The sequence below is a fragment of the Urtica dioica genome, chromosome 5 (genome assembly GCF_054948205.1).
Source record: "Urtica dioica subsp. dioica isolate 48M chromosome 5, U.dioica_male_clone48M_v1_H2, whole genome shotgun sequence".
In the NCBI taxonomy this organism is placed as follows: Eukaryota; Viridiplantae; Streptophyta; class Magnoliopsida; order Rosales; family Urticaceae; genus Urtica; species Urtica dioica.
Genome location: NC_142760.1, coordinates 17,014,777 through 17,038,292, shown reverse-complemented (window position 1 = coordinate 17,038,292; position 23,516 = coordinate 17,014,777).

Below are 23,516 nucleotides of genomic sequence, written 5' to 3'. Positions count from 1 at the left end.
TGCAAAGCATAGCATACATGAGGCTTCCTACGACAGAGGCGTAAGGAATCTTCCTCATGTCTTCAATCTCTTGCGCAGTCTTGGGAGACTGGTCCTTAGAGAGTGAAACTCCATGCCTAAAGGGTGTTTGACCCCTCTTGCAGTCTTGCATCGAGAAGCGATCCATCACCTTATCAATATAAGATGCTTGAGAGAGCGACAGGGTCCGGTTTTTCCTATCTCGAAAGATTTGGATTCCCAGAATGTATGCGGCTTCTCCTAGATCCTTCATATCGAATTGCTTTGCCAGCCAGACCTTAACCTCAAATAACTTACCCACGTCATTACCAATGAGTAGTATATCATCGACATATAGTACCAGAAACACAACTTTGCCTTCGTGTATTAACTTGTAAACACAAGGCTCATCTATTGACTGTTCAAAGCCGAAGCTCTTTACAGTTTCATCGAATCTAATATTCCATGACCTAGATGCTTGCTTTAGTCCATAAATGGATTTAAGCAACTCACAAACCTTGGTCTCTTGACCTTTATCCACGAAACCGTCTGGTTGAGCCATGTAAATGCGCTCGTCAAGATTGCCATTCAGAAAGGCTGTCTTGACATCCATTTGCCAGATCTCATAGTCGAGAGCTGCAGCTATGGATAGGAGTATGCGGATGGATTTAAGCATCGCGACTGGCGAGAAGGTTTCTTCATAGTCAATCCCTTCTTGTTGGGTATAACCCTTCGCCACAAGTCGTGCTTTGAACGTCTCAACGTTCCCATCAGGACCCCTTTTCTTCTTGTATATCCACTTACACCCTACGGGTTTAATCCCTTCAGGAAGGTCTACAAGTTTCCAGACTTTGTTGACATACATCGAGTGCATCTCAACTTTCATGGCGTCAAGCCAAAGGTTTGATTCAGAACAAGCCATTGCTTGGCTATAGGAAACAGGATCATCCATGTCGGAGACGGCTACAAGAGAGTCTCCATAAGACATGTACCTGTCAGGCTTTTGAGTAGCCCTCCCACTACGTCTAAGTACTACTTGACGAGATTCTGACGAGTTAGGTTGTGTTTCAGTTGGGGTAAGAACAGTTCTTACAGATGAGGTAGAAGCTTCCTCACCCAACTTTTCTTCAAGCACAATTTTGCTTCTAGGTTTCGCATCCTTCATAAAGTCCTCCTCAAGGAAACGAGCATTCGTGCTAACGAAAGTCTTATCGTCCTCGGGACTATAGAAAGTAAAACCTTTGGTTTCCTTCGGATATCCTACAAACAGGCACAATTCTGACCTACTAGCCAACTTGCTAGTCTTTTGCCTCAGCACGTGTGCAGGGCAACCCCAAATTCGGATGCGGCCAAGATTCACTTTACGGCCAGTCCATCGTTCATAAGGAGTACCAGGAACCGTTTTGGACGGAACTTGGTTCAGAATGTAGGCGGCTGTTTCGAGGGCATATCCCCAAAAGGAAAGCGGGAGTGATGAGTAACTCATCATCGATCTAACCATCTCCATAAGAGTTCGGTTTCTTCTCTCTGACACTCCGTTTTGTTGAGGTGTGCCAGGCGCGGTAAGCTGAGAAGCGATACCTTCTTCTTTAAGAAAGTCATCGAACTCTCCAGACATATACTCACCACCTCGATCAGATCGAAGGGTTTTGATCACTTTGCCAGTTTGCTTTTCCACTAAAGCCCTAAAGACCTTAAATACGTTAAAGGTCTCGGATTTGTGTTTAAGCAAATAGACAAACCCATATCTTGAGTAATCATCAGTGAAGGTAACGAAGTATTCGTATCCTCCACGTGCCTGTTGGTTGAGCGGACCACATACATCAGAATGTATTAGTTCCAGCAACTCAGTGGCTCTTCGACCCTTATCGGAGAAAGGTCGCTTAGTCATTTTTCCTTCCATGCAGGATTCACAAGTAGGTAGTGAACCTATTGCAGAGGCTTGGAGTGGACCATCCCTCACAAGTCTCTTAATCCTATCTAGACTGATATGACCAAGTCTTAAGTGCCAGAGGTATGTTGATTTTGTTAGATCGGAGGATTCAGAAAGTTTGATCCTCTTTGGCTCCCTAATTAGATCGTTATCTATTTCGGTGTCTAAAAGAGAAGGTTGAGTGGGATAGATGTAAAAAAGACCATTCTTCATACATGCATCAGTGACGAAAGAATTAGAAAAAGAAATACGAATTCCATTCTTCATAAACTTTAAATAATAATCTTGCTCGAAAAGTTGAGCAACAGATACTAGGTTTTTCCCAAAGGAAGGAACATAATAAACATTATTCAAATTTAAAGTTCGATCTTCAAAAGATAGCGTCACGGATCCCACAGCCTTCGCAGACACCACGCTCTCATCACCCCACTTGAAGCAGAAGTCGCCATCCTCTAAGCTTTTGCTTTTCCTAAAACCAGTCAAGGAGCAGCAAATATGGTTAGTAGCAGCGGAGTCAATAATCCACGATGATACATTATCAGCTACTAAACAGGCTTCAGTAACAAGTACAATACCTTTAGCTTTGGTTTTGAGGTAGGCGGGACAGTTCCTACGCCAGTGACCAGGCTCGTTGCAGTGGTGGCACTTGTCTTTAGACTTGTCCACCTTCGGAGCCTTTGGCGCCTTCTTCTTCGTTTGAACCTTAGGTTGGTTCTTCTTCTCGGCGTTGCGAGGTCTCTTCTTAGATCCAGAGGTGGAGGCAGTAGCATGTACTTCTCCTTGAGCCCTCTTTTTCTTAGTGAGTGCCTCAGCGGTTTGAAGTTCCTTCATGAGCTCGGTAACAGTGTACTCCAGCTTGTTCATGGAATAATTCAATTTGAAGGTATCAAAGGTTTCGGGGAGAGTTTCCAAGATCATATCTATTTTGGTCTCCCCATCAATCTCAGATCCAAGAATCTCCATCTCGTTGAGATAGCTAATGATCAGCATCATATGATCTCTAACGGGAGTTCCAGCCTTCATACGACAGTTCATGAATTGTCGGACCGCTTGTTGCCTAGCTTGACGTCCTTGCCCTCCAAACATCTCATGGAGATTGTAGAGCATATCGGTGGCAGTTTCGAAATCACGATGTTGTTGTTGCAACACATTGTTCATCGATGCCAAAATATAGCATCTCGCAATCTCATCGGATCGAAGCCAGGCCGCCAGGACGTCTTTCTCCTCTTGCGTCGAATCATCATTCGTTTGAGGACAGGGGGTGGTGAGAACCCATTTGTGCTTGTCGACAGTAAGGACTATGTCGAGGTTACGTTTCCAGTCGACGTAATTGTCGCCTTCGAGTTTATTCGAGGAAAGAATTGTTGAGAGAGGGTTGAGAGACATATTGCCTATAACAGTTGAAACAAGTTTATGATTAGTCTTTGGTTTAGGATTTAAGTTTTATTAAGACTTTTGTAAAACCCAAAGGTGTTATAAACTAAACGATAATTTACTCCCTCAAGAGAAGGCCGCAAAAAATCTCCATTTATAAGTAAATGACACATCATTAATGCTAAGCCAAGATGTCAATACATCTATTTTGACTAGCCACCTTGTAAAATGGTTTGATCACTCACATCCTTTCGCAGAGCCTTAAGGAAGGATACTAGGGATTGAGCCTAAGTGTGCAACCAACCACTTAGTCCAAAAGATCAGCTTTGAAAAACAATCCCCCAAGGGGAGGCCTTGCCATCATTGCATCACTCTCGGACGTAGCTCATTGAGCAATGATCGAAGCAACAACGCCTTGGAGTACTCACATTTAAGTGAGGGTCGCAAGAACGGCTCTTAGTCCCACGTTATTGCATCTTTCATTAGTGTTGGGGATCGCGGGTTACAAACAACGAATATAACCTTCCCACTTAGTTTTTGGAGTTGGTTCATCGACTCTTATAAGTTCGGAAACAAATTTCCTAGTTAGAGAGCGACAGAGCGGACAACTAGAAGAGAATCCTATATCGACATGTTCAGAGCAGTATTAGTGCATAAAGGCACAAGGGACATACTCGATCTTTTCCTATTTTCTATTTCGGGAAAGTGCGTGAGGGAAGTGTGAACTTCAACTCACTCGAACACTTGAAAGTTTGAGATTACACATCTTTTTATTTTTCGGTTTTGTCTACAAAGAGACCTCCCACTCAAAATTTCAAGAGCATATAGATTTTGAACATATGTGATATAGATATAGTTTTGAAAACATTTTGAAAATTTATTTGATTTGGATGACAAAATATTTTCAAGTTTGAAAGTGAAAACGGTTTTTCAAAATTCAAACTAGTTTTGTAAAAATTCAATTTCAATTAATCTTTCAAAAAACAAAACTTTTAATATTTACACATCATGTTTATAATCATATGAAAAACATTTTTGCTCAAGAAAGTTTTCTCATTAGAGTTCTATAACTCATGGTAGTGGGGTTTGAAAATCCGGATTTCTAAAAAACTGGAGTTTCAGACAGCCGCGCACCTCGGAGTAAAATCGCCATAACTGGCGGCTCCGATGTCCTTTTGAGCCGAAACCGGTGGCATTGGACAGAGGACAGACAGAGCTTTAATTTGATTCAAGAATCATTAAATTTCGATTTCTGAGCAGAGAGTTATGCCGCTTTTAATGCGGGTTTACATTCCAGCTCGAAGAAAAAGAAATAAATTAAAGCTTTGTCCTTTTAGGTGCGAAAAAGAAACGAGTGTAACGGAACGTTTTATGAGGTTGTTTAAAGCTTTTATTTGTGTTTTATTAGCAGGGTAATAACATAGAATAAAAGAAATAACAACATGCATAAAACGATTCAAGTAAATAAACGAAACTAGCAAGAAAATAAAACTAGTCACAAAATTTACTCGAAAATTCTCAAACCTTTAAAACACGTTTTTCAATATAAAAAATTAAAAACTTTTAGAACTGATTCTAATGTGTTTTAAAATCATCCCAAACTCATAGAAAATCAACATGGTTTTTAATTTAAAGACAAGAGCATTAAATTAAAAAAAAAATCTAAGATTACAATTCTAACTTGTCACAAAATTAGTAAACTTTCGAAAACGATTTTCAAGCTCATAATTTAAAAACATGCACATGCATTCCTTTGACCATAGCTCTGATACCATTTGTTGGAATCGATCTAGGGTTTGAGAAAATAATTAACGCTTCGGTAAGCGGCGGAATTTTAAAAATTTTCTTTTACAAGTAAAACAGTTTTTACTAACCTAGACAAGTGCAAGTACATGTAATTAAAAACCAATATGAGCTAGAAGTTTACTAACCTTTCTTGAAGCTTGAACTTTGAAGAAGCTTGTGGAAAGTTTGCAACGCTCGTCTCCCCTCGCAGCACGTCTCTCTTTCTTTCCTCGGCACCTCGAGCAACCACGAAAGTTTCTATCACTAAATCACTCGAAAAGAAGGAATCAGTGAGTGGGCACTTTTAAACACTACGACTTAAGAACGAGTCTCGAAGTCGCAGAGCTAAACACTAGGTCGAGTGAGGACCTAGGTGCCAAGACAAGAAATAATCGAAAATAAACTAGAGAGAGAGAGAGGATTTTCGGCCAAGTTCTAGAGAGAGAGTCTCTCAAATCTCTTAAACTTGGATGAATGAAATGTGAGGAATGAGGCTCCTATTTATAGGAGGAGGATTACCTTCAAAAGGTAGTTTCCTCTTTTCCTATTGCCTTGCACGTCCAACATGCCTCATGAAGGCTTAGGATTTGTTTCCTCATTTGATTTCCTCTTAGTTGGCCGAAAATGCACTTTCCTTCTTAAGGAAATTTGTTTCCCCTTTTTCTTTTGGCAAGTATCTTCATACATCAATGCACAAAATAAACTCTCTTTCCCACTATGGCATGAACGAAATTCAGCCTTATTTTCCTTGGGTTGGACGAAATTTGAGCTTCTAGAAGGAGCTTCTAGATGTTTCTTCATTTGTTCATGACAACATAAGAAAAGCCCATTAAGAATTTTCAAGTAAAATTCTATGAAATGAAATTAATCCTCAAGGCCCAATTACACTAATATGGCTGAGTAATATTTATTTCATTTGTCATCATATGACAATGTCAAAAAAATTTATTGACATTCTTTTCGTCCTATGTCCAAAAAGACAAAAATTCCCTTTTGACAATTTTCGTAAAACTGTCTCGTTCTTGTTTTGACTTAGCTTCCAGTTTAACTATTCCTATCGATGTGATTCGTGACAGTGACCTCATGGACCCAAATGAACAAAGCTTGAGCTAAACACTTGGACTCAAAAGTTCACAAACCTTTTCCAAGTTTAGCTTAATGCCAACTGACTCCACTAAAGAGCTGACACTGAAAATCTCTCGGTTCAAATGAATTTATTTTCTACTCAAGAATTCGACCTAATTATGATGAGCGGATCCACTGAATATTATCTATGTTTACCCTTCATGAATGTCATCAGCTAGTCGGGATTTACTAAATTACCATTTTACCCTTCTAGCTGTTATTTCCTCAACTCCTTTGTCGCTTGTGAATAAGTTAGAAACAATGTATTGACGAGGAGCTAACAAGTCACATTGTTTCATCCAAAAGAGTCAGGACTCAATTTGGACACTGGCCAGTTCATTTATTCACACTCCAAGGAACAAAGCATGAGGTGACATACATTGCATTTCAGCAATCTTGTACATGAATTCCATATCTATGAGAACTTCACAAAGTTACTCATGACAGACTCACAACTTAGTACTTCACCAATAGGCCTTGTTCGGAATCACATATTGAGTCCGAACTTTGACTTTCTCAAATGAGAATACTAAGGTGTGAAATGGCATGTCTCATTTCTGGATTAAGGTAAGCATGATGCAATTCATACATAGTGACTTCGAGACATAAGAGGTTAAATGGTTTGTTCTTATATTGTCTCTAGAAGTGCACTGGTCAATTCAGTACCTTCGGAAGATACCTAGAAGAACTATAGAGTCCCCAACTCTCAATGCCTCATAACCAGACATCATAGATTCTTCTAACAATCATACTGAGGTCAATAGTCCTTTGACCCTAAGATTGCGAATATATCGTTTTAAGCAAACTACGAAGAGTTTGTTCATGCAAATCTACATTTGTCTCTTCGTAAGTTGTTAAGTTTGTTTATGGACTAAAAGACTAAGGTTTTATCATAAAGCTTCAAACAAAGAAAGAATGAATGAACGTTTCAACTTTATTAATGAATAAGCAATCACAAGCAAGAGTCTTCGTAAGACTATATGACATCAAATGTACATAAATAGACACTACTACTCTTCTTGTGGGCACCATTGACAACATCCCCAACTCTCAATGCCTCATAACCAGACATCATAGATTCTTCTAACAATCATACTGAGGTCAATAGTCCTTTGACCCTAAGATTGCGAATATATCGTTTTAAGCAAACTACGAAGAGTTTGTTCATGCAAATCTACATTTGTCTCTTCGTAAGTTGTTAAGTTTGTTTATGGACTAAAAGAGTAAGGTTTTATCATAAAGCTTCAAACAAAGAAAGAATGAATGAACGTTTCAACTTTATTAATGAATAGATAGTCAATTACAAGCAAGAGTCTTCATGAGACTTTATTACATCAAATGTACAAAATAAAGACTACAACTCTTCTTGTGGGCACCATTGACAACAAACTCCCACTTGACTCAAAGAAGGTGTGTGTAGTCCTTCATGCCTAATCCCTCACGATGTTGGTCGAAGACCTTGTTCGCTAGGGCCTTGGTGAATGGATCTGCGAGGTTGTCCACCGTTGAGATCTTCTTCACTTCCACGTCTCCGCGCTGCACGATCTCTCGAATCAAATGGTATTTCCTCTCAATATGCTTAGAGCGCTTATGGCTTCTAGGTTCCTTTGAGTTAGCGACAGCCCCACTATTATCACAATAAAGGGTCATGGGCTCGTCGACGTTTGGAACAACTTCCAAATACTTAAGGAACTTTCTAAGCCATACAGCCTCTTTGGATGCTTCACAAGCAGCCACATATTCTGCTTCCATTGTGGAGTCAGCAATGCAAGATTGCTTAATACTTCTCCACACAACAGCTCCACCATTAAGGATGAACACAGATCCCGAAGTGGATTTCCTGGAATCCTTATCCGCTTGAAAATCGGAGTCAGTATATCTCGTCATAGTCAGGTAAGTACCTGAGTATGTAAGCATCAAGTTCCTAGTTCTTCGAAGACACTTAAGAACATGCTTAACAGCAATCCAGTGCTCGGGTCCAGGGTTGGATTGGAAACGGCTAACTACGCCAACGGCGAAACAGATGTCAGGTCTAGTGCAAAGCATAGCATACATATGGCTTCCTACGGCAGAGGCGTATGAAATTTTCCTCATGTCTTCAATCTCTTGTGTAGTCTTGGGAGACTGGTCCTTAGAGAGTGAAACTCCATGCCTAAAGGGTGTTTGGCCCTTCTTGGAGTCTTGCATCGAGAAGCGATCCATTATCTTATCAATATAAGATGCTTGAGAGAGCGACATGGTCCGGTTTTTCCTATCTCGAAAGATTTGGATCCCCAGAATGTACGCGGCTTCTCCTAGATCCTTCATATCAAATTGCTTTGCCCGCCAGACCTTAACCTCAGATAACTTACCCACGGCATTACCAATGAGTAGTATATCATCGACATATAGTACCAGAAACACAACTTTGCCTTCGTGTATTAACTTGTAAACACAAGGCTCATCTATTGACTGTTCAAAGCCGAAGCTCTTTACAGTTTCATCGAATCTAATATTCCATGACCTAGATGCTTGCTTTAGTCCATAAATGGATTTAAGCAACTCACAAACCTTGGTCTCTTGACCTTTATCCATGAAACTGTCTAGTTGAGCCATGTAAATGCGCTCGTCAAGATTGCCCAGATCTCATAGTCGGGAGCTGCAGCTATGGATAGGAGTATGCGGATGGATTTAAGCATCGCGACTGGCGAGAAGGTTTCTTCATAGTCAATCCCTTCTTGTTGGGTGTTGGGTATAACCTTTCGCCACAAGTCGTGCTTTGAACGTCTCGACGTTCCCGTTAGGACCCCTTTTCTTCTTGTATATCCACTTACACCCTACGGGTTTAATCCCTTCAGGAAGGTCTACAAGTTTCCAGACTTTGTTGACATACATCGAGTGCATTTCAACTTTCATGGCGTCAAGCCAAAGGTTTGATTCAGAACAAGCCATCGCTTGGCTACAGGAAACAGGGTCATCCATGTCGGAGACGGCTACAAGAGAGTCTCCATAAGACATGTACCTGTCAGGCTGTTGAATAGCCCTCCCACTACGTCGAAGTACTACTTGACGAGATTCTGATGAGTTATGTTGTGTTTCAGTTGGGGTAAGAACAGTTCTTACAGATGAGGTAGAAGCTTCCTCACCCAACTTTTCTTCAAGCACAATTTTGCTTCTAGGTTTTGCATCTTTCATAAAGTCCTCCTCAAGGAAACGAGCATTCGTGCTAATGAAAGTCTGATCGTCCTCGGGACTATAGAAAGTAAAACCTTTGGTTTCCTTTGGATATCCCACAAACAGGCACAATTCTGACCTACTAGCCAACTTGCTAGTCTTTTGCCTCAGCACGTGTGCAGGGCAACCCCAAATTCGAATGCGGCCAAGATTCACTTTACGGCCAGTCCATCGTTCATAAGGAGTACCAGGAACCGTTTTGGACGGAACTAGGTTCAGAATATAGGCGGCTGTTTCGAGGGCATATCCCCAAAAGGAAAGCGGGAGTGATGAGTAACTCATCATTGATCTAACCATCTCCATAAGATTTCGATTTCTTCTCTCTGACACTCCGTTTTGTTGAGGTGTGCCAGGTGCGGTAAGCTGAGAAGCGATACCTTCTTCTTTAAGAAAGTCATCGAACTCTCCAGACATATACTCACCACCTCGATCGGATCGAAGGGTTTTGATCACTTTGCCAGTTTGCTTTTCCACTAAAGCCCTAAAGACCTTAAATACGTTAAAGGTCTCGGATTTGTGTTTAAGCAAATAGACAAACCCATATCTTGAGTAATCATCAGTGAAGGTAACGAAGTATTCGTATCCTCCACGTGCCTGTTGATTGAGCGGACCACATACATCAGAATGTATTAGTTCCAGCAACTCAGTGGCTCTTCGACCCTTATCGGAGAAAGGTCGCTTAGTCATTTTTCCTTCTATGCAGGATTCACAAGTAGGTAGTGAACCTATTGCAGAGGCTTGGAGTGGAGCATCCCTCACAAGTCTCTTAATCCTATCTAGACTGATATGACCAAGTCTCAAGTGCCATAGGTATGTTGATTTTGTTAGATCGGAGGATTCAGAAAGTTTGATCCTCTTTGGCTCCCTAATTAGATCGTTATCTATTTCGGTGTCCAAAAGAGAAGGTTGAGTGGGATAGATGTAAAAAAGAGCATTCTTCATACATGCATCAGTGACAAAAGAATTATCAAGAAACGAAATACGAATTCCATTCTTAATGAACTTTAAACAATAATCTTGCTCAAAAAGACGAGCAATGGATATTAAGTTCTTCCCAAAGGTAGGAACAAAATAAAAATTATTCAAGTTTAAAGTGCGGTCTTCAAAAGACAGCGTCACGGATCCCACAGCCTTCGCAGACACCAAGCTCCCATCACCCCATTTGAAACAAAACTCGCCTTCCTCTAAGCTTTTGGTTTTCTTGAAACCATTCAAGGAACAACAAATATGGTTAGTAGCAGCGGAGTCAAGAATCCACGTTGATACATTATCAGCTACTAAGCATGCTTCGGTAACTAGTACAATACTATGTTCCTTTGCTTTGAGATTGGCAGGACAGTTCTTTTTATCGGCCTTGTGAGGTCTCTTCTTAGTTCTAGAGGCGGAGGCTTTTTGTTCAGTAGCATGTGCCTCTCCTTGATTCCTCTTTCTCTTAGTGAGACCTACAGCAGTGTGAAGTTCCTTCATAAGCTTGGTAACAGTGTACTCTTGCTTGTTTATGAAGTAGTTCATCTTGGAGGTATCAAGAGATGCGGGGAGAGTTTCTAAGATCATATCTATGACATTCTTCCCATCAGTCTCAGATCCTAGGATTTCCATTTTATTTAGAAAACTAATGATCAGTATCATAAAGTCTCTAATAGGAGTCCTAGCCTGCATATGACAGTTCATAAACTGTCGGACTGCTTGTAGCCTTGTTTGACGCCTTTGCCCTCCAAACATCTCAAGGAGATTGTAGAGCATGTCAGTGGCAGTCTCGATGTCACGATGTTGCTCTTTCAGCATATTGTTCATAGATGCCAAGATATAGCACCTCAAAATCTCATCGGATTGAAGCCAGACCGCTAAGGCGTCATTGTCCTCTTGAGTTGAATCATCATTCGTCAGAGGAGGACACGGGGTGGTGAGTACCCATTTGTGCTTGTTAACGGTAGGTATTATGTCGAGGTTACGTTTCGAATCAACGTAATTTTCGTTTTCGAGTTTGATCGAGGAAAGAAAGATTGAGAGATGGTTGAGAGACATATTGCTTATTTAAGTTGAAACAAGTTTATGATTAGTCTTTGGTTTAGGATTTAAGTTTGTTAAGACTTTTATAAAATCCAAAGGTGTTATAAACCAAACGATAATTTACTCCCTCAAGAGAAGGCCGCAAAAAATCTCCATTTATAAGTAAATGACACATCATTAATGCTAAGCCAAGATGTCAATACATCTATTTTGACTAGCCACCTTTTAAATTGGTTTGATCACTCACATCATTTCGCAGAGCCTCAAGGGAGGATTACTAGGGATTGAGCCTAAGTGTGTAACCAACCACTTAGTCCAAAAGATCAGCTTTGAAAAACAATCCCCCAAGGGGAGGCCTTGTCATCATTGCATCACTCTCGGACGTAGCTCATTGAGCAATGATCGAAGCAATAACTCCTTGAAGTACTCACATTTAAGTGAGGGTCGCAAGAGCGGCTCTTAGTCCCACGTTATTGCATCTTTCACTAGTGTTGGGGATCGCGGGTTACAAACAACGAATATAACCCTCCCACTTAGTTTTTGGAGATGGTTCATCGACTCTTATAAGTTCGGAAACAAATTTCCTAGTTAGAGAGCGACAGAGCGGACAACTAGAAGAGAATCATAGATCGACATGTTCAGAGCAGTATTAGTGCATAAAGGCACAAGGTACATACTCGATCTTTTCCTATTTTCTATTTCGGGAAAGTGCGTGAGGGAAGTGTGAACTTCAACTCACTCGAACACTTGAAAGTTTGAGATTACACATCTTTTTATTTTTCGGCTTGTCTACAAGGAGACCTCCCACTCAAATTTTCAAGAGCATATAGATTTTGAACATATGTGATATAGATATAGTTTTGAAAACATTTTGAAAATTTATTTGATTTGGATGACAAAATATTTTCAAGTTTGAAAGTGAAAACGGTTTTTCAAAATTCAAACTAGTTTTGTAAAAATTCAATTTCTATTAAACTTTCAAAAATCAAAACATTTTAATCTTACACATCATGTTTATAATCATATGAAAAACATTTTTGCTCAAGAAAATTTTCTCATTAGAGTTTTATAACTCATGGTAGTGGGGTTTGAAAATCCGGATTTCTAAAAAAAACTGGAGTTTCAGACAGCCGCGCACCTCGGAGTAAAATCGCCATATCTGGCGGCTCTGATGTCCTTTTGAGCCAAAACCGGTGGCATTGGACTGAGGACAGACAGAGCTTTAATTTGATTAAAGAATCATTAAATTTAGATTTCTGAACAGAGAGTTATGCCACTTTTAATGCGGGTTTACTCCAGCTCGAAGAAAAAGAAATAAATTAAAGCTTGGTCCTATTTAGGTGCGAAAAAGAATCAAGTGTAACGGAACGTTTTAAGATGTTGTTTAAAGCTTTTATTTGTGTTTTATCAGCAGGGTAATAACATAGAATAAAAGAAAAAACAACAAGCATAAAACGAATACGGTAAATAAAAGAAACTAGAAAGACAAAGTAACTAGTCACAAAATTTACCGAAATTTCTCAAACCTTTAAAACACGTTTTTCAATATAAAAAATTAAAAACTTTCAGTACTGATTCTAATGTGTTTTAAAAACATCCCAAACTCATAGAAAATCAACATGCTTTTTAATTTAAAGACATGAGCAATAAATTAAAAAATATCTAAGATAACAATTCTAACTTGTCACAAAATTAGTAAACTTTCGAAAACGATTTTCAAGCTCATAATTTTAAAAACATGTACATGCATATCTTTGACCATAGCTCTGATACCATTTGTTGGAATCGATCTAGGGTTTGAGAAAATAATTAACGCTTCGGTAAGCGGCGGAATTTTAAAAATTTTCTTTTACAAGTAAAACAGTTTTTACTAACCTAGACAAAGAAGCAAGTACATGTAATTAAAAACCAATATGAGCATAGAAGTTTACTAACCTTTCTTGAAGCTTGAACTTTGAAGAAGCTTGTGGAAAGTTTGCAACGCTCGTCTCCCCTCGCAGCACGTCTCTCTTTCTTTCCTCGGCACCTCGAGCAACCACGAAAGTTTCTATCACTAAATCACTCGAAAAGAAGGAATCAGTGAGTGGGCACTTTTAAACACTACGACTTAAGAACAAGTCTTGAAGTCGCAGAGCTAAACACTAGGTCGAGTGAGGACCTAGGTGCCAAGACAAGAAAAAATCGAAAATAAACTAGAGAGAGAGAGAGAGGATTTTCGGCCACAAGTTCTAGAGAGAGAGTCTCTCAAATCTCTTAAACTTGGATCAATGAAATGTGAGGAAATGAGGCTCCTATTTATAGGAGAGGCCTCACCTTCAATAAGGTAGTTTCCTCTTCTATGGAATATCACATATTCATTAGCCAAATTCCTCTCTTTCCTATTGAGACACTCGGCCAAGCTAGGGCTTCTAGAAGCCTTGATTTGTTTCCTATTTTGTTTAAGGCTTGCCTTTTCTCTCAACATGGCCGATTCTTTATGCATCCCATATGCAAAATTTGTTTCCTCTTTTTCTTTCGGCAAGTATCTAAATACATTTATGCACAAAATAAACTCTTTCTCTTTGGTATTTTGGCCGCCCAACTCTCATCTAGAAGGAGCTTCTAGAAGCTTCTTCATTTGTTCATGACAACATGAGAAAAGCCCATTAAGAATTTTCAATAAAATTCTTATGAAATGAATTTAATTCACAAGGCCCAATAATCAAGTTATGGCCGAGTGACATTAAGTCATCAAATGAACTTGTCAAAAAATTTATTGACATTCATTTCATCCTTTGTCTCAAAAGACAAAAATACCCTTTTAACTATTTTCGTTCTTGTTTTGACTTAGCTTCCAGTTTAACTATTCCTATCGATGTGATTCGTGACAGTGACCTCATGGACCCAAATGAACAAAGCTTGAGCTAAACACTTGGACTCAAAAGTGCACAAACCTTTTCCAAGTTTAGCTTAATGCCAACTGACTCCACTAAAGAGCTGACACTGAAAATCTCTCGGTTCAAATGAATTTATTTTCTACTCAAGAATTCGACCTAATTATGATGAGCGGATCCACTGAATATTATCTATGTTTACCCTTCATGAATGTCATCAGCTAGTCGGGATTTACTAAATTACCATTTTACCCTTCTAACTGTTATTTCCTCAACTCCTTTGTCGCTTGTGAATAAGTTAGAAACAATGTATTGACGAGGAGCTAATAAGTCACATTGTTTCATCCAAAAGAGTCAGGACTCAATTTGGACACTGGCCAGTTCATTTATTCACACTCCAAGGAACAAAGCATGAGGTGACATACATTGCATTTCAGCAATCTTGTACATGAATTCCATATCTATGAGAACTTCACAAAGTTACTCATGACAGACTCACAACTTAGTACTTCACCAATAGGCCTTGTTCGGAATCACATAGTGAGTCCGAACTTTGACTTTCTCAAATGAGAATACTAAGGTGTGAAATGGCATGTCTCATTTCAGGATTAAGGTAAGCATGATGCAATTCATACATAGTGACTTCGAGACATAAGAGGTTAAATGGTTTGTTCTTATATTGTCTCTAGAAGTGCACTGGTCAATTCAGTACCATCGGAAGATACCTAGAAGAACTATAGAGTTCCCAACTCTCAATGCCTCATAACCAGACATCATAGATTCTTCTAACAATCATACTGAGGTCAATAGTCCTTTGACCCTAAGATTGCGAATATATCGTTTTAAGCAAACTACGAAGAGTTTGTTCATGCAAATCTACATTTGTCTCTTCGTAAGTTGTTAAGTTTGTTTATGGACTAAAAGACTAAGGTTTTATCATAAAGCTTCAAACAAAGAAAGAATGAATGAACGTTTCAACTTTATTAATGAATAGATAGGCAATTACAAGCAAGAGTCTTCATGAGACTTTATTACATCAAATGTACAAAATAAAGACTACAACTCTTCTTGTGGGAACCATTGACAACACATGGCACCTTCTCCGGCGCACGGGCCGCTCCCGGCGTCCGCCTGCAGGCGCTGGCCGTCTCTGGTACGCTCGCCCTCTCCCTCACCGGTCAACCACGCCTCCACCAAAGTAAGATCTTCCTCGGCCATCTCAGCTGCGTTGATCGAATTCGACGAGTGCCGTATGTCGGGGAACGTTGAAGGAGGCGAAATTTGGGCCCAAAAATTGTCTAAATCTACGTGGTTGTCCCCAAACATGTGAAGCAAGTCGTCTTCAATGGTCCCACACCCCGACAGGTGGTCGATGGGGTCCATGGGCGCTAAAAACGAGACTAGAGCGGTTGACAAAAAACAATATTATTTTAAGAGACATCGGGACATACCTCTTGGCGGCGGGCTTTTTCGGTGGGCCGACGTTAGACTTTGAGTTTACCACGCGACTTACACTCGATGATAAACTCGGGGGGCTAATGTTACCCGTCCGTCTCGGCCCGGTAAAAAGACGACGACCGTGATAGCAGCCGTCCCAGGACTCTCCCGACGCACGGCCGATCCAGGGGCGGCCTCCGGCTCCATGGCTGACCCAGAGCCGGCCTCCGGCTCATGGACGACCCAGAGCCGGCCTCCGAGCTCCATGGCCGACCCAGAGCCGGCCTCCGAGCGCCATGGCCGACCCAGAGCCGGCCTTCGGCTCCATGGACGACCCAGAGCCGGCCTCCGAGCTCCATGGCCGACCCAGAGCCGGCCTCCGAGCTCCATGGCCGACCCAGAGCTGGCCTCCGAGCTCCATGGCCGACCCAGAGCCGGCCTTCGGCTCCATGGACGACCCAGAGCCGGCCCCCGCGCTCCGTGGCTGACCCAGGGCCGACCTCCGAGCTCCATGGCCGACCCAGGGCCGGCCTTCGGCCAAGGGGATGCCCAAAATGCCCCTTTGGTCGCCTATAAATACCAAGGCCCCTCCCTTGGTCCAGGTAATCCATTCTTGAGTACTGAAACGTTGCCGAACTCGTACCTCGCTCGTTTCTCTCAAGTCTCGGCCTCTAAACACCAAAACCTCCTATACCCACCTCAATCCTACTAATGTTGAGCGTCGGAGAGGTAAACAGAGGCAACCCCTCTGTTTCCCCTTTGTAGTTCACACCTTTTCTTCTTGTTTTTCAGGTGCCTGGACGAGATAGACAACACCTACAGCTAAGGGACGGCTTGGGAGACCAAGCCCGACACGCTCGAGTCAAGACGAGACCACTTGGTCCGGCCTTGGGTCTGACCGTCTGTGACTCCTAAATCGTTGTCCGAAAAACTGAGACAACAACCTCATGGATCCAAATGAACAAAGCTTGAGCTAAACACTTGGACTCAAAAGTTCACAAACCTTTTCCAAGTTTAGCTTAATGCCAACTGACTCCACAAAAGAGTTGAAACTGAAAATCTCTCGGTTCAAATGAATTTATTTTCTACTCAAGAATTCAACCAAATTATGATGAGCGGATCCACTGAATATTATCAGCTAGTCGGGATTTACGGAATTACCATTTTACCCTTCTAGCTGTTATTTCCCCAACTCCTTTGTCGCTTGTGAATAAGTTAGAAACAATGTATTGACGAGGGGCTAACAAGTCACATTGTTTCATCCAAAAGAGTCAGGACTCAATTTGGACACTGGCCAGTTCATTTATTCACATTCGAAGGAACAAGGCATGAGGTGATATACATTGCATTTCAGCAATCTTGTACGTGAATTCCATATCTATGAGAACTTCACAAAGTTACTCAAGACATTCTCACAACTTAGTACTTCATCAATAGGCCCTGTTCGTAATCACATAGTGAGTCCGCACTCTGACTTTTTCAAATGAGAATACGTAAGCTGTGAAAGGGCATGTCTCATTTCAAGATTAAGGTAAACACAATGCAATTCATACGTAGTGACTTCGAGACATAAGAGGTTAAATGGTTTTTTCTTATTTTGTCTCTAGAAGTGAACTAGTCAATTCAGTACCTTCAGAAGATACCTAGACGAACTATAGAGTCTCCAACTCTCAATGTCCTATAACCAGACATCATAGATTCTCCTAACAATCATACTGAGGTCAAATAGTCCTTTGACCCTTAGATTGCGAATATATCGTTTTAATCAAACTACGAAGAGTTTGTTCATGCAAATGTAGAATTGTCTCTTCGTACGTTGTTAAGTTTGTTTATGGACTAAAGACTAATGTTTTATCATAAGGCTTCAAACAGACAAGGAAGAATGAATGAATGTTTCAACTTTTTATTAGTGGATAAGCAATTAGAAGCACGAGTCTTCATGAGACTTTATTTCATCAAATGTATAAAATAAAGACTACAACTCTTCTTGTGGGCACCATTGACAACAAACTCCCACTTGACTCAAAGAAGATGTGTGTAGTCCTTCATGCCTAATCCCTCTCGATATTGTCAAAGACCTTGTTCGCTAGGGCCTTGGTGAATGGATCTGCTAGGTTGTCCACCGTTGAGATCTTCTTCACTTCCACGTCTCCGCGCTGCATGATCTCTCGAATCAAATGGTATTTCCTCTCAGTATGTTTAGAGCGCCTATGACTTCCTTTGAGTTAGCGACAGCCCCACTATTATCACAAAAAAGGGTCACGGGCTCGTCGACATTTGGAACAACTTCCAAATACCTAAGGAATTTTTTAAACCATACAGCCTCTTTGGATGCTTCACAAGCAGCCACATATTCTGCTTCCATAGTGGAGTCAGCAATGCAAGATTGCTTAATACTTCTCCACACAACAGCTCCACCATTAAGGATGAACACAGATCCCGAAGTGGATTTCCTGGAATCCTTATCCGCTTGAAAATCGGAGTCGTTATATCTCGTCATAGTCAGGTCAGTACCTGAGTATGTAAGCTTCAAGTTCCTAGTTCTTCGAAGATACTTAAGAACATGCTTAACAGCAATCTAGTGTTCGGGTACAGGGTTGGATTGGAAACGGCCAACTACGCCAACAGAGAAACAGATGTCTGGTCTCGTGCAAAGTATAGCATACATGAGGCTTCCTACGGCAGAGGCGTAAGGAATTTTCCTCATGTCTTCAATCTCTTGTGCAGTCTTGGGAGACTTGTCCTTAGAGAGTGAGAGTCCATGCCTAAAGGGTGTTTGGCCCTTCTTGGAGTCTTGCATCGAGAAGCGATCCATCACCTTATCAATATAAGATGCTTAAGAGGACGACAGAGTCTAGTTTTTCCTATCTCGAAAGATTTGGATCCCCATAATGTACACGGCTTCTCCTAGATCCTTCATATCGAATTGTTTTGCTAGCCAGACCTTAACCTCAGATAACTTACCCATGTCATTACCTATGAGTAATATATCATCGACATATAATACCAGAAACACAACTTTGCCTTCGTGGATTAACTTGTAAACACAAGGCTCATCTATTGACTGTTCAAAGCCGAAGCTTTTCACAGTTTCATCGAATCTAATATTCCATGACCTAGATGCTTGCTTTAGTCCATAAATGGACTTAAGTAACTCACAAACCTTGGTGTCTTGACCTTCTTCCACGAAACCGTCTGGTTAAGCCATGTAAATGCGCTCGTCAAGATTGCCATTCAGGAAGGTTGTCTTAACATCCATTTGCCATATCTCATAGTCGAGAGCTGCAGCTATGGATAGGAGTATGCGGATGGATATAAGCATCGCGACTGGCGAGAAGGTTTCTTCATAGTCAATCCCTTCTTGTTGGGTATAACCCTTAGCCACAAGTCATGCTTTGAACGTCTCGACTTTCCCATCCGGACCCATTTTCTTCTTGTATATCCACTTACACCCTACGGGTTTAATCCCTTCAGGAAGGTCTACAAGTTTCCAGACTTTGTTGACATACATCGAGTGAATTTCAACTTTCATGGCGTCAACCCAAAGGTTTCATTCAGAACAAGTCATTGCTTGGCTATAGGAAACAGGGTCATTCATGTCAGAGACGGCTACGAGAGAGTCTCCATATGACATGTACCTGTCAGGCTTTTGAGTAGCCCTCCCACTACGTCGAAGTACTACTTGACGAGATTCCGAAGAGTTAGGTTGTGTTTCAGTTGGGGTAAGAACAGTTCTTATAGATGAGGTAGAAGCTTCTTCACCCAACTTTTCTTCAAGCACAATTTTGCTTCTAGGTTTTGCATCCTTCATAAAGTCCTCCTCAAGGAAACGAGCATTCGTGCTAACGAAAGTTTTATCGTCCTCGGGACTATAGAAAATGAAACCTTTGGTTTCCTTCGGATATCCAACGAACAGACACAATTCTGACCTACTAGCCAACTTGCTAGTCTTTTGCCTTAGCACGTGTGCAGGACAACCCCAAATTTTGATGCGGCCACGATTCACTTTATGGCCAGTCCATCATTCATAAGGAGTACCAGGAACCATTTTGGACGGAACTTGGTTCAGAATGTAAGCGGCTGTTTCGAGAGCATATACCGAAAACGAAAGAGGGAGTGATGAGTAACTCATCATTGATCTAACCATCTCCATAAGAGTTCGGTTTCTTCTCTATGACACTCCGTTTTGTTGGGGTGTGCCAGGTGCGGTAAGCTAAGAAGCGATACCTTATTCTTTAAGAAAGTCATCGAACTCTCTAGAGATATACTCACCACCTCGATCAGATCGAAGGGTTTTGATCACTTTGCCAGTTTGCTTTTCCACTAAAGCCCTAAAGTTCTTAAATACGTTAAAGGTATCGGATTTGTGTTTGAGCAAATAGACAAAACCATATCACGAGTAATCATCGGTGAAGGTAACAAAGTATTCGTATCCTCAACGTGCCTGTTGGTTGAGCGGACCACATACATCAGAATGTACTAGTTCCAGCAACTCAGTGGCTCTTCGACCTTTATCTTAGAAAGGTCGCTTAGTCATTTTTCCTTCTATGCAGGATTCACAAGTAGGTAGTGAACCTATTGCAGAGGCTTGGAGAGGACCGTCCCTCGCAAGTCTATTAATCCTGTCTAGACAGATATGTTGATTTTATTAGATCGGTGAATTCAAATAGTTTGATCCTCTTTGGCTCCCTAACTAGATCATTATCTATTTCGGTGTCTAAAAGTGATGGTTGAGTGGGATAAATGTAAAAAAGACCATTCTTCATACATGCATCAGTGACGAAAGAATTATCAGGAAACAAAATACGAATTCCATTCTTAATGAACTTTAAACAATAATCTTGCTCAAGAAGACGAGCAACGGATATTAAGTTCCTCCCAAAGGTAGGAACAAAATAAACATGATTCAAGTTTAAAGTGCGGTCTTCAAAAGACAGCGTCACGGATCCCACAACCTTTGCAGACACCAGGCTCCCATCACCCCATTTGAAACAGAAGTCGCCTTCCTCTAAACTTTTGGTTTTCTTAAAACCAGTTAAGGAACAACAAATTAGTAGCAGCGGAGTCAATAATCGACGATGATACATTATCAGCTACTACGGAGGCTTTGTGCTCAGTAGCATGTGCGTCTCCTTGATTCCTCTTTCTCTTAGTGAGACCTTTAGCAGTGTGAAGTTCCTTTACAAGCTCGGTAACAATGTACTCTAGCTTATTCATGGAGTAGTTGCACTTGAAGGTATCAAAAGATTCGAGGAGAGTTTCCAAGATCATATCTATTTTGATCTCCTCGTTAATCTTAGATCCTAGGATTTTCATCTCATTCAGGTAACTAGCGATCAACATCGTATGGTCCCTGACAGGAGTCCTAGCGTTCATGCGACAGTTCATAAACTGTCGGACTGCTTGTTGCCTTGTTTGACGTCTTTGCTCTCCAAACATCTCATGAAGATTGTTGAGCATGTCGGCGGCAGTCTCGATGTCACGATATTGTTGTTGCAACACATTGTTCATTGATGCTAAGATATAGCACCTCACAATCTCATCGGAGCAGAGCCAGGCCGCAAAGGCGTCTTTGTCCTCTTGAGTCGAATCATCATTCATCAGAGGAGGACACGGGGTGGTGAGTACCCATTTGTGCTTGTTAACGGTAGGTATCATGTCAAGGTTATGTTTCCAATCTACGTAGTTTTTGTTTTCGAGTTTGTTTGAGGAAAGGATGATCGAGAGAGGTTTGAGAGACATTTTGCCTATAAAAGTTGAAACAAGTTTATGATTAGTCTTTGGTTTAGGATTTAAGTTTTATTTAAGACTTGACAAAATCCAAAGGTGTTATACACCAAACGATAATTTACTCCCTCAAGAGAAGGCCGTAAAAAATCTCCATTTATAAGTAAATGACACATCATTAATACTTAGCCAGATGTCAATACACCAATTTTGATTAGCCACCTTTTAAATTGGTTTGATCACTCACATCCTTTCGCAGAGCCTCAAGGGAGGATTACTAGGGATTGAGCCTAAGTGTGCCACCAACCACTTAGTCCAAAAGATCAACTTTGAAAAACAATCCCCCAAGGGGAGGCCTTGTCATCATCGTCTCACTCTCGGACGTAGCTCATTGAGCAATGATCGAAGCAAAAATGCCTTAGAGTACTCCCATTTAAAAGAGGGTCGGAAGAGCGGCTCTTAGTTTCACGTTAATTGCATCTTTCATTAGTGTTGGGGATCGTGGGTTACAAACAACAAGTATAACCCTCCCACTTAGTTTTTTGAGTTGGTACATCAACTCTTATAAGTTCGGAAACGGTTTTCCTAGTTATAGAGCGATAGAGCGGACAACTAGAAAAGAATCCTAGAAATTCATGTTCAGAGCAGTGTTAGTGCATAAAGGCACAAGGGACATACTCGGATCTTTTCCTATTTTCTATTCGGGGAAAGTGCATGAGGGAAGTGTGAACTTCAACTCACTCGAACACTTGGAAGTTTGAGATTACACATCTTTTTATTTTTCGGCTCGTCTACGAGGAGACCTCCTACTTAAATTTTTAAGAGCTTACAGATTTTGAACATATGTGATATAGATATAGTTTTGAAAACATTTTGAAAACTAATTTGATTTTGATGACAAAATATTTTCAAGTTTGAAAGTGAAAACGGTTTTTCAAAATTCAAACTACTTTTGTAAAAATTCAATTTCAAGGTAAATTTTCAAAAATCAAAACATTTTAATCTTACACACTATGTTTATAATCTTATGAAAAACATTTTTACCCAAGAAAATTTTCTCATTAGAGTTCTATAACTCATGGTAGTGGGGCTGAAAATCCGGATTTAAAAAAAAACTGGACTTTCGGAACTGCCGCGCACCTCGGAGTAAAATCACCATAACTGGCAGCTCCTATGTCCTTTTCACCCAAAACCGGTGGCATAGGAAAGACGACAAACAGAGATTTAATTTCATACCAGAATCATTAAATTTCGATTTCTGAGAAGAGTGTTATGCCACTTTTACTGCGGGTTTTACTCTACCTCGAAGAAAAAGAAATAATTAAAGTTCGGTCCTTTTGGTGCGTAAAAAGAATCGAGTGTAACAGAACGTTTTAGGAAGTTGTTAAGGCTTTTATTTGTGTTTTATTAACATGGTATAAAAGAAACAGCAACAAGCTCATAATTTTAAATACATGTAAATGCATATCTTTGACAATAGCTCTGATACCATTTGTTGAAATTGATCTAGGGTTTAAGAAAAAGTTTAACGCTTCGGTAAGCAGCGGAATTTTAAAAATTTTCTTTTAACTAGTAAAACGTTTTTACTAACCTAGACAAAGAGCAAGCACATGTAAATAAAACTATTATGAGCATAAATAATTAACTAACCTTTTTAGAAGCTTGAACGTTGATGAGCCTTTAGAAGGTTGAAAACGTTCGTCTCCCCTCGCATCACATCTCTCTTTCTTTCCTCGCCAACTCAAGCAACCATGAAAGTTTCTATCACTAAATCACTCGAGAGAAAAGGAATTAGTGTGTGGGAACTTTTAAACACGACGACTCCAGAACAAGTCTTAGAGTCGAAGAGCTACAACACTAGGTCAAATGTGGACCTAGGTTCCAAAACAAAAAAACGAAATTGACTAGAGAGAGAGAGAGAGGAGTCGGCCAAGGTAGAGAGAGAAGCTCTCAAATCTCTAAAACTTGGATGAATGAAATGAGGAGAATAAGGCTCCTATTTATAGGAGAGGTCTCACCTTCAATAAGGTAGTTTCCTCTTC